Source organism: Amphiura filiformis, chromosome 5, assembly GCF_039555335.1.
Source record: "Amphiura filiformis chromosome 5, Afil_fr2py, whole genome shotgun sequence".
NCBI lineage: Eukaryota > Metazoa > Echinodermata > Ophiuroidea > Amphilepidida > Amphiuridae > Amphiura > Amphiura filiformis.
This window is the reverse complement of record NC_092632.1, coordinates 49,360,302-49,376,375: the sequence shown is the minus strand read 5'-3', so window position 1 is coordinate 49,376,375 and position 16,074 is coordinate 49,360,302. Positions and strand designations below refer to the sequence as shown.

The 16,074-nt window shown below is 33.3% G+C and overlaps 1 protein-coding gene across 5 annotated transcripts in view; it reads right to left on the bottom strand.

Moving 5' to 3' along the window:
- The window catches only part of LOC140153302 (voltage-dependent L-type calcium channel subunit beta-1-like), a 127,721-nt gene that overhangs the window by 66,008 nt on the left and 45,639 nt on the right, over nucleotides 1-16,074 (bottom strand). The window lies entirely within an intron of this gene.

Genomic DNA, 16,074 nt, shown 5'->3' with positions numbered 1-16,074 from the left:
ATGAACTTTTGCAAAACATCAAAGTGTTATTTTTTTAATAATATATTGATTTAGATTATAATGAAAATGTATTTTTTTTTTTTTTTTTTTTTGGCTGCTTCGCCCAACAATACCTTGTCTACCCTTAAATGCAGAGACCACATAGACTATGTCCATCAGTGCGATATCAAACAAATACTTCCAGGCTCTTTTGCATACAAAATTACATCAGTTGAAAAATAATGGAAATTTCAAAGGGTTTCTAAATGTCACATTTGCAAATGTGACGAATGTGACAAATGGGTGATTTGTTTTATTACCGCTTTTATACGTAATTATATCTGATGATCAAAAATACAACTGTGGCAATTTTTAATCACAAAGGGAGATTTATAATTCATAAATTGCAGATGACAAAAGTTAAACTAGGTTGGTACATATACAATTGCAAAGTAAACTGGTCCCAAAAAGTAACTTACCAGGTAAGAAATTCGTCTGTCAAGTTCAAACGACAAATCGTATTATCCTTAATAGCATATGAGTGGAAGCGGTGTACATTTACGCGGAGTTTGACACCTCATTTGTCGCAAACAGATCAAAACTTTTGAAGTTATGCTCATTTGAACAAGCCTACTATCAAATTTGAAAGTTGCAGGTCCGCCCCAGATGATTGAATAAGGACAATTGTCATTGAACTTTGATCATTCTTCATCCTCACAAGAAGCAATAGGAAAGTTAGTCATGCAAAGAAGAAGAGGAGAGCACTGATTACACCTGTATACTGCCAACCATCTCAAGTGGTATGAGTGCAACTTTCATTCCAGTGGATAGGTTCGGTTAAATAAGCATAACTTCAAAAATACTCATCCGTTTGCAACAAATGAGGTGTCAAAATTAGCGTAAATTAACACTGCTTCCACTCATATCCCATTTAGTGTAACACAATTTGTCGTTTGAATTTGACAGACAAATTTCTTACCTGGTAAGTTTCTTTTTTGGAGCAGTTTACATTAATTACTTCATAATTAACTTATATTTAGGGGTATAAAAATCAATTGAAGTAGCACTGCACTATTTTACCCATTTTTGGGGTATGTACAATCAAATGGGGAATAAGTTGACAATTATGTTGGCATTTTTTTACTTCATATTCTTATTCTGCACAAAGTTTTAGCCACAAAGGTTTGATTGCAACCTAATTTGGCAGTCAAACGGTGGCAAGATCTCAAATCATGTCATATATAGGCCTGAAATAAAACTAACGAAAAACTATCTTTCAGTGTCTGCCTTTTCAGCAGCTGATCCCAAATCTTTGAAAATTAGTTCAGAAAAATCTTGCATAGTCAACCAATCAATTTATGGCAATTTGAATGCATATTTGATCATACAAAGGACACCACGTTGCGTCACATATGAGCAACAAGGTATGTGATTGGTGTGAACAATTATACCACGCAACAAACTCATCGAACGCTCTGTCACCAGTGTGTGATTGGTTGTGATGCTTTTGTTTACTGTGGTAGCGCTGGATCCATGTTTACTTTCTGAAAAGGTTTGTGGAAGAATTAATCGTTTTTTTACAAACTAATTAGCCTGAAATGAATGATAAATTAATTCTTGTATTTGGTATATAACATTTGCTTGGAAGTAGAACAAAACATTGAACTCAATGTCAATACTGTTTGCACATGGTCTCTGTCATTTTAAATGAGACATCTGCTTAATAACCATGAATTTCAGAAATTAATTATTATTATTAACTGGAGTAGTTTCTACGTCAAACTTAAAATTACGATCTCCCTATAGGTTATGTGACATTATAAAGACCATCAACAGAACTAGGTGATCATTTACTATTCTTATAATCGTCAGTTCAACAATAGCGCGATTATTTACCAAGGAAATCCATTTCTGCTGGTTTATCTTTCCCAAATCCACATGACGTCAGCGTTTGATCCATTACTTCTCTCGACTAACTAACCCTTTACATTTCAGACTGCGAGAATCATTTCCTTGGAAACAAGCCAAGCACTGGCAGCCCCGGCTGACTCGCTTTGCTTTCATCAAGGGACTGTACACTATGGCATTCACAAATTGCCTTCATATCTATCTACACTTGTTGTTTCTATGCTTCCCTCCCACTAGAATTAAGTCATTTAGTTTATTGAACATTATCACTTTTATGCCCAACATGATGACACAATTGTTGTCACCTAAAAACGCATATGAATATTAGTTCATTATGCTGGAAGGGCAGTAACAAATGGTTCCAGGACTTTATTTCATTGGTTGATTTTGTCACAACAAGCAAGCATGTCATGTGTTCATAAGATATGCAGATTGAGCCATCTTTAACTCCATTCTGTTCACATCTACTTTATATCTGCTGATCTGAGAGTAAACAAACTCAGATCAATCTTAAACAAGGATAATTTATGAACAAGTTTTAAAGCTAGTGCATAAAGGGGACCATATTTAAAATTTTAAAAAACCTCAGCCAAGCTTGCAAAATAGATCTGAACAAGACTTGATGTTTTCTGGGGAAACAGAACTGCTTTTATGCTAGCTCCATCTGCAGGCGCCAATTATTAAGATTGTGTTACACATGAACGTTTCCTACATTAGCATGCCAGTTGCCATGGAAACCAAACGTCTTTTATAGCGGCAGAGAATCGCCACCTTATGCTGTGTACAACCAAATTTACAGGAAAAAAAAATCCCTCTTTTTTTTTTTTTTTTTAAATAATAAGGAATTCACCTGAGTGAATCACTGGACGGTCATTGTTATTGTCTGGGACTCTTGTACATAATCAAATTTCTTTGCTCTAATTTGAAATCATTTTGAACCAATTTTATCTTTGCAAATTAAACTAGCCTTTTTTTATTAAATTCCCCATCACATCAGTAAACTTGATTTAGTTAATTCTCAATCTCACAAACTGGCATTGATTTATTATTGGTCACGTTGTATAAAGATCTAAAGAAGGCTTACAAACAATTGTTCATAACAAGAAGTACCTGGCCATGTTTCATGATATAGTTACATGTTTGTTATACAACAATTGCAAATCTTTTAAATAATATGCATAAATTGTCAAAATAAAAACCTAAAAAACTTCATCATTCATTGCTTTTTATAATTTACTGTATGAATATTGATTGATTGATTGATTGATTGATTGATTGATTGATTGATTGATTGATTGATTGATTGATTGATCGATTGATTGATCGATCGAATGATCATGCAACCTCAGGGCAGGACAGCTAAGAGTGGTAGATGGAACACAGGGCTGTACTTGAAGTAAATACTAAAAAAGCGACAAATCATTTGAAATAATCTCCTTCTTGCTGTGATGTTCTATGCCTCATGGTTCCCTTGCGCCTAGGCTTGGGCAATTAGGTACGTAGTGTTCCTACATGTATGTTAAAAAAACGTTGTCCCAGAAAAAATTGCATTATATTAATTTATTATATGATTGTGGAACTCCACTCCACCTATTTGAAGTGTAGATTCAAAGAAATAAGCCTACATGCATTACATTTATCACAAAACTGTTCACTGCACAATATAATGGTCATATGTGACCGTACAGCACGAATGAGCCGTAAATGTCCTCAATTGTATTCAGAGTTACAGTGTAAAATGGGCATGAAGGTCATATTCATAGGTATTTCAATTTGGTGCTACGTGTATCTCATTAAATGAGGTACACGAGCACCAAATTGAGGTACCAATGAATACGACCTTCATGCCCATTTTACACTGTAACTCGGAATACAATTGAGGACATTTACGGCTCATTTGTGCTGTACGGTCACATATCATCACAGGAAGAAAATTAACAAACTCACATAAAATGTGTCGATGAAAACAAGGGTTACAACATATTTGCTTAAACCCGAGTTAATAATGATAGTATAATACTGACTATATTTTAGCTTGAAGCTTTAAACGACACTGGTGGCATTTGATATATGACGTTTGTATACCATCTTGTAAAGTAATTAACTGCAAAATGAAAATCATGCGCCTAGTGTTCGACAAAATGGACATTATGTACATAAAGGGCAAGGCAAATACATACCATGAAAGAATATGCTTCATTTCATGAGTTCAATTGTCCTCCTTCGTCATAAAATGTAACACAAAAATGAAGAAATGGACTATGCCATCTTTTCCTTGGCTTTCAAAATATATCTTGAGCATTAACAATGAACAATAAAATATTCATAAGTAGCGATCATGGAGAGCCTGAAATTATGTAATAGCTATTCATACTTATCCTAATTTATTAGTAAATAATTGGCTTAACTTACAAACAACATGAGGAACTAAAAGGATGAAATTCACAGGGAGTGGCAAGTTTGCATCAGGTTAGTGCACTGTATCCATTTCCGCCATAAACCTGAGGATCACTCCCCCATGTTGATCATGTCCCTGCCAGGTCAATGACTCTCATCATGTAATAATAATTGTCAACCCATTCAGCTCATGCTCGTTACATTGGCTCCTTAGCTAAATTATGTACAAGCACAGAAAATATAGAAATGAATTGAGCATTATCAAATCATATGGATTTATTGATTCAGGCTTGGCACCAAATGTTGCACAGCTGAGGGTTTTATAAATAGTCTTATTATCATGCATAAATGAATATTTCAATTATATGCCAATGTGTGTTTTGTCTATCAGTATGCATATGTATACCAGCACATTGCGGTATCCATGCACTTCAGTTAATTTGTGTGGATGTGCAGGCCTAGGCCTAACTGCACTCTTCTGTTTATGTAGGCATTTACTTAAATTCAATTATGAAACTACTGCCTCACCATCATAGGAAAACAATCGGTTTCAGGCACCATTATCTTTGACTTTCTTTTTAATGTTCCATAAGAACAATGTTAAAACTAAAAATCTAAAAATGTAAAATAAATTATGAATTAATTAAATTAATTATTTCTGACAACAAATAAGTACACAAACGCTATCTTCAGTAGATAACATTGTAATTATCTAAATCTTAACAATTTTAACATTGTCGTTCAGCTTTTTTCATGTCTGCAGATCTTTTGCACACCAAATAAATAAATAGAAAAATTAATGCAAAATAAATAAATAAATAAATAAATAAATAAATAAATAAATAAATAAATAAATAAATAAATAAATAAATAAATAAATAATAAAAATCAAAATTAAAAATTAAAAAAAAATAAATAAATAAATAAATAAATAAATAAATAAATAAATAAATAAATAAATAAATAAATAAATAAATAAACTAATAAATAAATAAATAAATAAATAAATAAATAAATAAATAAATAAATAAATAAATAAATAAATAAATAAATAAATAAATAAATAAATAAATAAATAAATAAATTAATTAATTAATTAATAAAATTAAAAATAAGAGATATGTTCATCTTTGAGACAATGAGAATTGTGCAAATTTGTGTGTTCACCTTGTACACTTCTGGTGAGAGTACTTTGAGATATTTGACCTCATTTTCTCCGAGTGAATTTGTTGATCCAATCAGCACTCCTTGTATACACGCTTTCTTTTCATATAATTATTGAAGCCGCATAGCTGGCTGCCTACCTGCCTGAAGAGTACATGCACTTTAACAATCACAATAAAAATATATAATCATATGCTGAAATGTATGATTTATATCTATAAGGACTTGAGGTCTATTCAACATTGATGTTGAGCAACTACGTGTATCAGCGCAATATTAATGATGTCAATGTGCAAACAAACTAATACTTCATCTCAAATTCTTATCAAAAATTGTGATAATTTATAAATTAATTAAACTTGTAAATTATTTCCTTCTAATTACCTCAAGAACTACAATAAAATCAAAGAACAATGCATCTTTTCTTTACAATGGAATCATCCTCTATCTCTCTGAAGGGATGCCTAAAAATAATCATTACTAAGTTACTAACTAACAACAGATCTTGAGCTTCAGAAATTAAAATATCATTTGACAAGTATCACAAGGGGAATACCATTTAGATCTCTGCAAAAAGTAAATTATGGTTTTCCAGTCATCATCAAATAACCCTTGAAACATATATTTTTGCAAATTAACTTTGACTTGTGTTTGAGCTATATCCATTTTAAAAGAGTATACAATCATTAGATTATGGCCCAAACTTTTTTCTTATTTCTTTAGAATGAGCTCTAAAAAAATGTTTTGGGGTACTGGGACTAGTTTCCATGGAAATTGATAAAATAGCTAATAAAAATACTGATCAAATATGCTAATTAAATACTTATTTTCCTATGGCACCAGACGTAATTAATTGCGCACATGCGTATTTGTTGCATACAAATACGATAGCACCAGTCTGATCTGATGGCATGTTACTTGCCAGATCTAGACCCTGTTTACATGTGTGGCCACAAGGGATTGTGTTTCTGTAAATAATTCACTAAAAGATAGCAAATATCTGCATATTGAACAAGAAGTTAAATGGCATGCCAGTCATATCCCCTCCAATTTATGTTTAACTCCTGCTTTCACCAATTTTACCTTATTTCAGCTAAAAATGAACAGGTATCCGACAGATAGGTTTATATGGCCTATTATTTTGTGAAAAAACCAAAAAATAATTGTATATAATATTTCTTAAATGCTGCTATCTACTGAAGATATACTATATCAGTTTGTGGTAGATGGACAGCAAATGATGTTAATGCTTCTATCTACTGAGTACGGCATATTACAGATTGTGTTACTGCTACAGAAGATAGCTATGTCCAAAAGTTCATTGCACTGTTCCCCAAAAGGATTTCAAATTTGGGAAAGAAAGCTATTTCATGGAACAATGTTATTAGCATCTAGTGGATGTTTCATAAATCTCATTGGCAAACGACAATGCCAAATTAACCAACACCAAATAAAATATATAATCATATGCTGAAATGTTTGATTTATATCTACAGTGTATGAGGACTTGAGGTCTATTCAACATTGATGTTGAGCAACTATGTGTATCAGCGCAATATTAATGATGTCAATGTGCAAACAAACTAATACCTCATCTCAAATTCTTATCAAAAATTGTGATAATTTATAAATTAATTAAACTTGTAATTTTTTCCCTTCTAATTACCTCAAGAACTACAATAAAATCATAGAACAATGCATCTTTTCTTTACAATGGAATCATCCTCTATCTCTCTAAAGGGATGCCTAAAAATAATCATTACTAAGCTACCAACTAACAAATCTTGAGCTTTCGAAATTAAAATATCATTTGACAAGTATCACAAGGGGAATACCATTTAGATCTCTACAAAAAGTAAATGATGGTTTTCCAGTCATCATCATATTCCTTGAAACATATATTTTTGCAAATTAACTTTGACTTGTAAGTTGTAGATCAAGAGATAAAATAGCATAAGTGGAGGCCATGTTTGAGCTATCCATTTTAAAAAAAGAGTATACAATCATTAGATATGGCCAAAAATTTTTTTTAGAATGAGCTCTGAAAAAATGTTTTGGGGTACCGGTACTGGGACTAGTTTCCATGGAAATTGATAAAATAGCTAATAAAAATACTGATCAAATATGTTAATTAAATACTTATTTTCCTATGGCACCAGACGTAATTAATTGCGCACATGTGTATTTGTTGCATACAAATACGATAGCACCAGTGTGATCTGACGGCATGTTACTAGACCCTGTTTACATGTGTGGCCACAAGGGATTGTGTTTCTGTAAATAATTCACAAAAAGATAGCAAATATCTCAATATTGAACAAGAAGTTAAATGGCATGCCAGTCATATCCCCTCCAATTTATGTTTAACTCATGATTTCACCAATTTTACCTTATTTCAGCTAAAAATTAACATGTATCTGATAGATAGGTTTATATGGCCTTATTATTTTGTGAAAAAAACAAAACATAATTGTATATAATAATGCTGCTATCTACTGAAGATATACCATATTAGTTTGTGGCAGATAGACAGCAAATGATGTTAATGCTTCTATCTACTGAGTACGACAGATTTCAGATTGTGTTACTGCTACAGAAGATAGCTATGTCCAAAAGTTCATTGCACTGTTCCCCAAAAGGATTTCAAATTTGGGAAAGAAAGCTATTTCATGGAACAATGTTATTAGCATCTAGTGGATGTTTCATAAATTTCATTGGCAAAGAACAATGCCAAATTAGTAATAAAGAACGCAGACACACAGAGAAATAATTAACAACCCTGAATGACCCCCAAGTCCATACAACAACACCCTTCAACAAGCATTTTTATGTTTGCTTCAAAACTCACAGTATATAGTATTTCCTTCTCAAGAGGGTATGCTTGAATTCCAAGTACATTATTATCTCTTTTGGCTTTACAAACATACCCAAAACTATGTAAATCTCCCAAAAGTGACAACTGTGTTACCCAATACTAAGTTAAAACAAATTATTCATTCTCTCCAACATGATCCCTGAACTTGAAATGTTTGAAAATGTAACCAATATAAATGCAGCATAATCTAATTCCATATGATGTAACTTGACACATGTATCCATCCAAAATGCAACAATTCTGTTTAGAAAGGGCTAAAAAGAATACGAAACAGCTCAGCAGTATGACGTCAGTCTGGGGTCCAACTTCAAAGACAATCGGATGTAAATACATATGAGCTTAGACTGGGAATCCTGAGCATTTATGATGGCTAGCACTACAGCACAGGCACTTCAATTCCAATGGATTTATATCCGTTAAGTTAAAAATAAGTTCCTTGTAAGAAATACAATCATTATATCTTTTGATAAATTATTCAAAGAAAACAAGATGACGGTAATCACAGAAAAAGTCAACATTTCCTATTCCATGAAAGTTAATAGTGGTAATAAATATGTAGCAGTACTTAATTCCAGTGTGTGCGTGCTATACGTGCCATGCATTGTGTGACAGGTTCCCCATTTGAGGTGTAATGTCATGCCCACGTTGTAGTGATTAAAGGCTATCATCAGTGATCACAGTGAAAGTGTTAAACACCTTGCAATTTGTAGGAATAGCTTAAAAGTGAAGGATAAGTAAATACAGTTTTTATTATGTATGATACTTATTTCATCTTACTCTAAATAGGGAAAAGTTGTTTGGGTGTTTGTTTGATTGTTTGCATGTCACTTCGATCAAAATGTCGCCAAGGAAAGGAAGCTAAAATGAAGGAATGAAGGAATGAAGAAAGAAAGAAAGAAAGAAAGAAAGAAAGAAAGAAAGAAAGAAAGAAAGAAAGAAAGAAAGAAAGAAAGAAAGAAAGAGAGAAAGAAAGAAAGAAAGAAAGAAAGAAAAAAAAAAAAAAAAAAAAAAAAAAAAAAAAAAAAAAAAAAAAAAAAAGAAAAAAAAAAAAAAAAAGAAAGAAAAAAAAAAAAGAAAAGAAAAAAAAAAAAAAAAAAAAAAGAAAGAAAGAAAAAAAAAGAAAGAAAGAAAGAAAGAAAGAAAGAAAGAAAGAAAGAAAGAAAGAAAGAAAGAAAGAAAGGAAGGAAGGAAGGAAGAAAGAAGTGACACCAATTGCAAACATGCATTGATATTACTATTAGCCATTGTCTATGAAGTTTTCACAGATTGGGGTCAAAGGTATTAAGGATTAACCAGCAGCGTAGCTGGGATTTTTTCCAGGAGGAGCAAGACTGTATGGGGCGGGGGCCCAAATCCACCAAATTTCCCACTTGGGGGGGGGGGCCCAAATAGACAATTTTTGCCAGGCTTATTGATAATAATCATATGGTATTGAATATCGTATGGATTCCCCATCTCTCTGCCCCTCCTCTCCCTCTCTTCCCCTCTCTCTGATACCTGCTGTCTTCAGTAGATAGCAAAATTAACACAATCTGACAGTCTGGGTCATTTCAAGTGGATCCAATTTAGTACATTTGAACGCAGGCTTTTCAAAGATACCAAAAACGGATGGGTACCAATCATTTTGATAAAGCTGACATAGTTCTAAATGCAACTCCGTATTTATGGGCTGAACCATCAAACAACTCGCATTTATATTGGTTGTGATTTTCAATCTTGTGTGTGATCAAGTCCTCAAAATCATATTTTATGCCAAAATCTAAGCACAACAGTTGATAACTCTGTTTAATAATTTCTTCCAAATAAAATAATTATTGATTGTATAATCTGATCTGTTTACAAGTTGGGCCTGCTAAAGAGCATCAAGGCAATAATTTTTGCTCTCACTTGAGCTATTCCTGCATGTAACATCTAAGGTGACAGTGCATGAGTAACTGTTTCCGCTCCATTGACAGTATAGTATTAGTGCAATAACATACCTACGATGACATGACACATAAATGAAAAGAAGAGCACACCCAAAATAAGACTTCTCCAGCCTGTAATGTCATTGCCACAAACTATATCTTCTTATAGTGCTCATATCAAGCAGCTATTTCAAAAGCCAAAGCCATAGGTTGAGAATGTCAATTAAGAGGAAGTGACAATATTATCATTTGGACAAAGATAATAATCTTATGCACTGACTAGGTCAACTTGGAACATCCAAATTAATACACAAGAGTTACACAAGAGGTAATTAGCTATGGAGTTGTTATCACGGTTATTGCTTAGTTAGTATTCCAGGCAGGCTTAAATGTCATCAGTGGAAAATAAGAACTGACACAGAATTGTGACTATGATCAAAGCATGCAGGGAAACCAACTAGCTCATTGCTTATTACAAATCCTTATTTCAACCCACCCCCTTGCTTTGAACAATACTCTCTCAAGCTGAGTGTTTCTGAATGTTTAAGGTCAAAATTTATGAAACTGTATTTGGTACAACTTTGAAACTCTACATTAGTTACAGCAAAATATAAAATCTTAATTGTTAATTACATCAATTTCTAGGCCTGTTATCGACACATGATTTTTAATTCCACACTTCGTTGGGGTAAAAATACAACAATCGACACATGTCGAAAGTCGTAATGGGATTTTAAAATGCTGAAAAAAGTCGATAGATAAGCTTAAAATCATGCCAATATGAGTTCCGATTGCCGAGTTCCGATTGCCGACTTCCGGTGTAAACATACTTCCTGGTTTGTTCTACTTCCGGGTTCGAGTCAACTTCAGGAGGTAATTTTCAACTTTCCGATGAAAACATGATCGTACGGTAAGCTTATTTGGACAAAATAGCATTGAAATTTAATTTTTTTTCTTTTTGATATGTGTCCTAAAGTGTCGAAACAGGACAATTTATTTTGACATGTCGGATTTAGGGTCATATCGACGATAATACGACACATACGACAGTCGATAACAGGCCTATCAATTTCTCGGCAAGACTTGTGATAACTGAAATACTTTTTGTGATGTACTAAACATGTTTAGATATATGCTTTGCAATTCAAAATTCCCTGATATAGTATTCTATTCATAACAGAGACATTAGATTAACTACCCATGTCATTTCCAAGTCTGTTGAATAGGTTCAATGGCTACTCTGGTATTGTATTGGAGAGTGAGTGAGTGAGGGTCATTCATCTTGAGCTGTAATATTTAAATACATGTACCAAATAACCACAGAACACACTCGCATCTGCTTTGCAATATGGTCAGCTTGGCTTTGTGGCTGCACTGAAAGTAAGAGCATATAATCTGAATATACATGAATATTTAATTAGTTCAAATTTAACCATAAAACATGGTAGTGTAATGAATGACTACTGCCTGCTTTGTAGAATGGTGAAACATACCCTTAAAACTGCAAATCCCTGGTTTTATTTGCCAATTTGGCAATTCCCCCATAGAGTTCCACAGTAAGTGGTTTTCTTTCCATTTGACATCATTATTTCGGCTTAAAATGATCAGAAAACCTTGGCAAATTATAGCAAAATAAAAATTTGACTATAATCATAACAGTATGGCTTTTTACATCAAAACAGCATGACAATACTCTCCATCAATTCCAATTGCTATGCAAAACCTCATGGCCCTATATACACAGGGCTAGCTCAACTGGTCATTATCATCCCTGTGTAAAAGATAGCCCTGAAAATGTCAATTTATGCGCAATATGAGTTAACTAGCTAGCAAATAGACCATTATGTTCGCAATTTCTTCATTTCAGCAGAATGATCTATTCATGAACAAGTGTGCAAGATATAATAAATCTAAAGCACTGTTTACAAAAGTAGACTAAGCACATCTGGAAAGAAAGAAAATCAACCGATAGAAAGAGTGAGTGCTTGCTTATTGGTTACTTAAAACATTTGCACCATTTTTAACATTTCATGATCCACAGCATCACCCCCCACTTTTCTGAAAAAAAGTTGAGATTTTTATACCACTGGAAACCTCTGGCTACATAATGCTTATGTACAAACAATTTTTTGCAGATTAATTTGTTTAGCAAAAATATCGTGAAATTTGAATTAACCAAGAACGAAATTACAAATTGTCTATGGAGCAGTGTAATACACATAATCAAGCATAAACTCTCACAAACGCAAAATCGGAATCATCTGAAATTTTGGGTATAAGCTTTTTTTGTGGATATCTACTGAAAAATGCCATAACAAGAGGATACTAGGATCACAAAATACTCCTTAACTTATCAATATCATAATCAATGTAATGGGAGTCTAGGCTCAAACTCATGACCTCAGTGATACCCACAAAAGCAGGGATAGTACCACTTGCTAAACTCCTCCCCAAAGGAGAAACACTGGGAAGATGTGAGATTTAAATAGCATCTGATGATGGTGATTTTGCACCCATTGGATGCAGCGCAAGAAAAGCCAGGTAACCAACCATGCAATTCCTTAAGTCAGGAACATAAAAATGACAGTGGAGTCAGATGGTAGAGCATACATTTGTACATGTAGAAAGTCCTGTGAATCTGAAAACAGGATGAGAAATAAACAGCAATACAAAGATGGACAGCATTGTGTGCTTGGAAGAGACTCTTGAATTGGATCCTACAGGCATCTAGTGAAGAGAGTATAGGAATAAATAAGCAGATTTGTTTTGCAATGTCTGAAATTAGGTGAGAGAGTCTTCTTGTCTATATTAAATCACCCATATTGATCAGACATCCTTGCTTTATTATGTCACCTAGATATAGTGAGTTACTAAATCAACTGCCACTAGGCTACCCTTATCTGAACTACCTAACATTAATGCCTGGACCTAAATGATGTTTTTTTTATCATTATTACTGCTATTAATATTATCATGATTGTAATTAGTAGAATTAACATTTTAATTCTAATTTCTAATAGTTTAAACTGACTTTCAGCACAACAAAGTCAACTGAACTTGCATTTCCGATGTGTTACACACATCTTCATCGTTATTATTAGTGTATTTGATCTTGATACACATCAAATGCAAGTTTGTACACTTTAAACCACAATACTGAACGTGGTATGCTGTTCAGCATATTTTGAATCTCAATGGACAGTTCTATGAATCATTGTGTAATTATTGTGATTTTGACTATGGATACATGTTGGTCACAGCTGTGCATATAATTTTGCACTGAATGATTTTGTTGTGCAAATATTATTATAACTGCAGAAATATTCCTTTTTGTTGCATGTATATCCATATAAAACATAGTCATGTTAACAACTTCAGCTTCTTTTATGTCCACATATCTTCTACCAACATCAAAAGATACAACCATTACTAAATTTGCTGAATTAAAGAAATGACAATGGTTATGATGACAAAGGGGATGTTGATGAAGATAACAACAATGATTATGACAATGATGCCGACATAGATGACCTTGTTGATGATGACATCAATGATGAAGATGATGTTGAATAACACATGTACTAACTTCAAGTTGACTAAGGATGATATTACAAGTTAAAGTGTAACATGCTTTGGATTAATTGATAGAAATAATAGTAATTATCACAAACAATTAGGTGAAACTAAAATGTCACAATATCTTGGAAGGCATAAATCTTGCAATTGTTTGTATATAAATTATCTGACAAAATTTCAAATCACAGTTTACCCTATGTGTGTGGGTGTGTGATGTATGAGGGGGTGTGTTTGTAAACAATTGAAGACGTACATAATGGAAATATCTGTGAAAGTTGACACACAGCAACTGCGTAATTTCAGAACGTGTTACTAGATCAAAAAAGGTTACAATACATTATAAACAGCGTCCACAGTTAAAAACTATAACCGTCCACAGTTAAAAACTATTACCGTCCACAGTAAGGCAAATAAAACTCAATGTATAGTATACCGTATTGTTTGTATAGACCTTTTCCCCTACTTCCCATCATGCACTCAACTCCAGGGTGTTACGAGTGTCGCAAAATACATCTCCTCCCGGGGGAGAACAGGAAGGGGCTGCCCTCTCCAATTTTTCAATGAAAAAGGGATAAAAATGCAAAAATTGCCATGCCATATCATGTGAGTAAGCTTAAAACTTGCATCAGTCATGTCAGTGACACTCACTATTCAGTATTGCATGGACAAAACCTATGACTCAAACTACCATCCAGTCATTGCCTAATTATGGTAGAATTTCACTATTATCATCATATTCTTGTTTGATGATGCACCTATACATGTAGATGTTATTTCGTCATATTTACCCCGGAAATATCATGTTCCACATAGTTCTGTGTGCACGGCCATCTTGAAATTGAACTCGGAAGTTAGTGATTCTTCTGAAGTTCACCGCCGATTTTGAAGCTTTTTTTCACTGAAATTTCACTTCTAATAAACGCCCCCGTTTGAAAAAATGCAACGCCTCCAGGGTATTTAATACAAACAATACGGTATGTATATCATGGGTTGAGAACCAGAAAGCCTTCACTCACAAAGGAATCCTTTCAACCTGGCTGTCAACCTTCAATGTATATTATGTCCACTGTCAAGTATATTCTCTAACAAATGCCCCCCCATATTTTTTTTTAATGTCGAAATTCCCATGCCACAGCATGTAAGCTTAAAACTGGCATGTTATGTTTGAGAAATTGCATGGACAAACCCAACTCTAACTTGAATTTACATCCAAGTCATCGCCACATTATAGTAGAATGATATTTAACTAAATAATTCACATTCTTACACATACATGTAAATATCTTTGTAGTATTTTGAAATAATATGTCACACATGGCCCGGCATGGCCGCTGCCATGTTGTATTTCAAACCGGAAGTTGTATTTTGCTAGTTCCAGAAGATGTATTTTGCGAGTTTTTTCATTGAAAATTCACTTCTAATCAATGCCCCCCTTATATGATATGTCTATCCACGTTGCCAGTGGTTACATGTATATGGGTGTGTCTGTCCATGCCAGTGTTGTAAGATAGTACTATGCGAATGCGGTAAATGAGAGCGTGCGATGTCAATTTGGTGCCATGCAAGAGTGCCGTTTGGTTACAGCGGCATTACGTGACACCGTGCGTTTACGTACCACATTCACAAACATAGTGCTGTCTACTTTCACATACACAAACAGATACCCCACACCTACCCCACACACCCCAACATGTGCGTATATTCATCAATGAACTCAAAACATGGAAGATAATAAATTAATATCTGTCATATATTATATAGAAATTAATGATACAATAGGTAATAATATGCTTCGATGGTGCCATTTTGATGAATAATTGAATACATGTTTATTAGGAATTTTACTAACCATATACTACTACATGTAGCCTGTTGTAGAATCTAAAATGGCTGCCTACAGCTTTTATGAATGAATTGATCAGCAAAGGAAATACCATTAATATATACGCTGATAGAAGAGGGGCCACAAGGTGTGTAAATAACCGGCACAATTTATTATGTGCAAGATGATCTTAAATATCAGATCTCCAAAAATCTATAAAACAAGATGGTCGATGAACATATTGATCTACACCTATGTAGTGACTGTTTTATTATCATAAGAATATGAAAATAACTGATGTTACTCACTGAACGAAGGCAGTTACATGTTAATATTGGAAGCTTGGAATTTTGAAATATATAATTGACGCTTGAATTATATTTGGTTATTTATGGTAATAATAACATAGTTTAGATTATTCATGTTGGAAATGTATGAATGGAAAA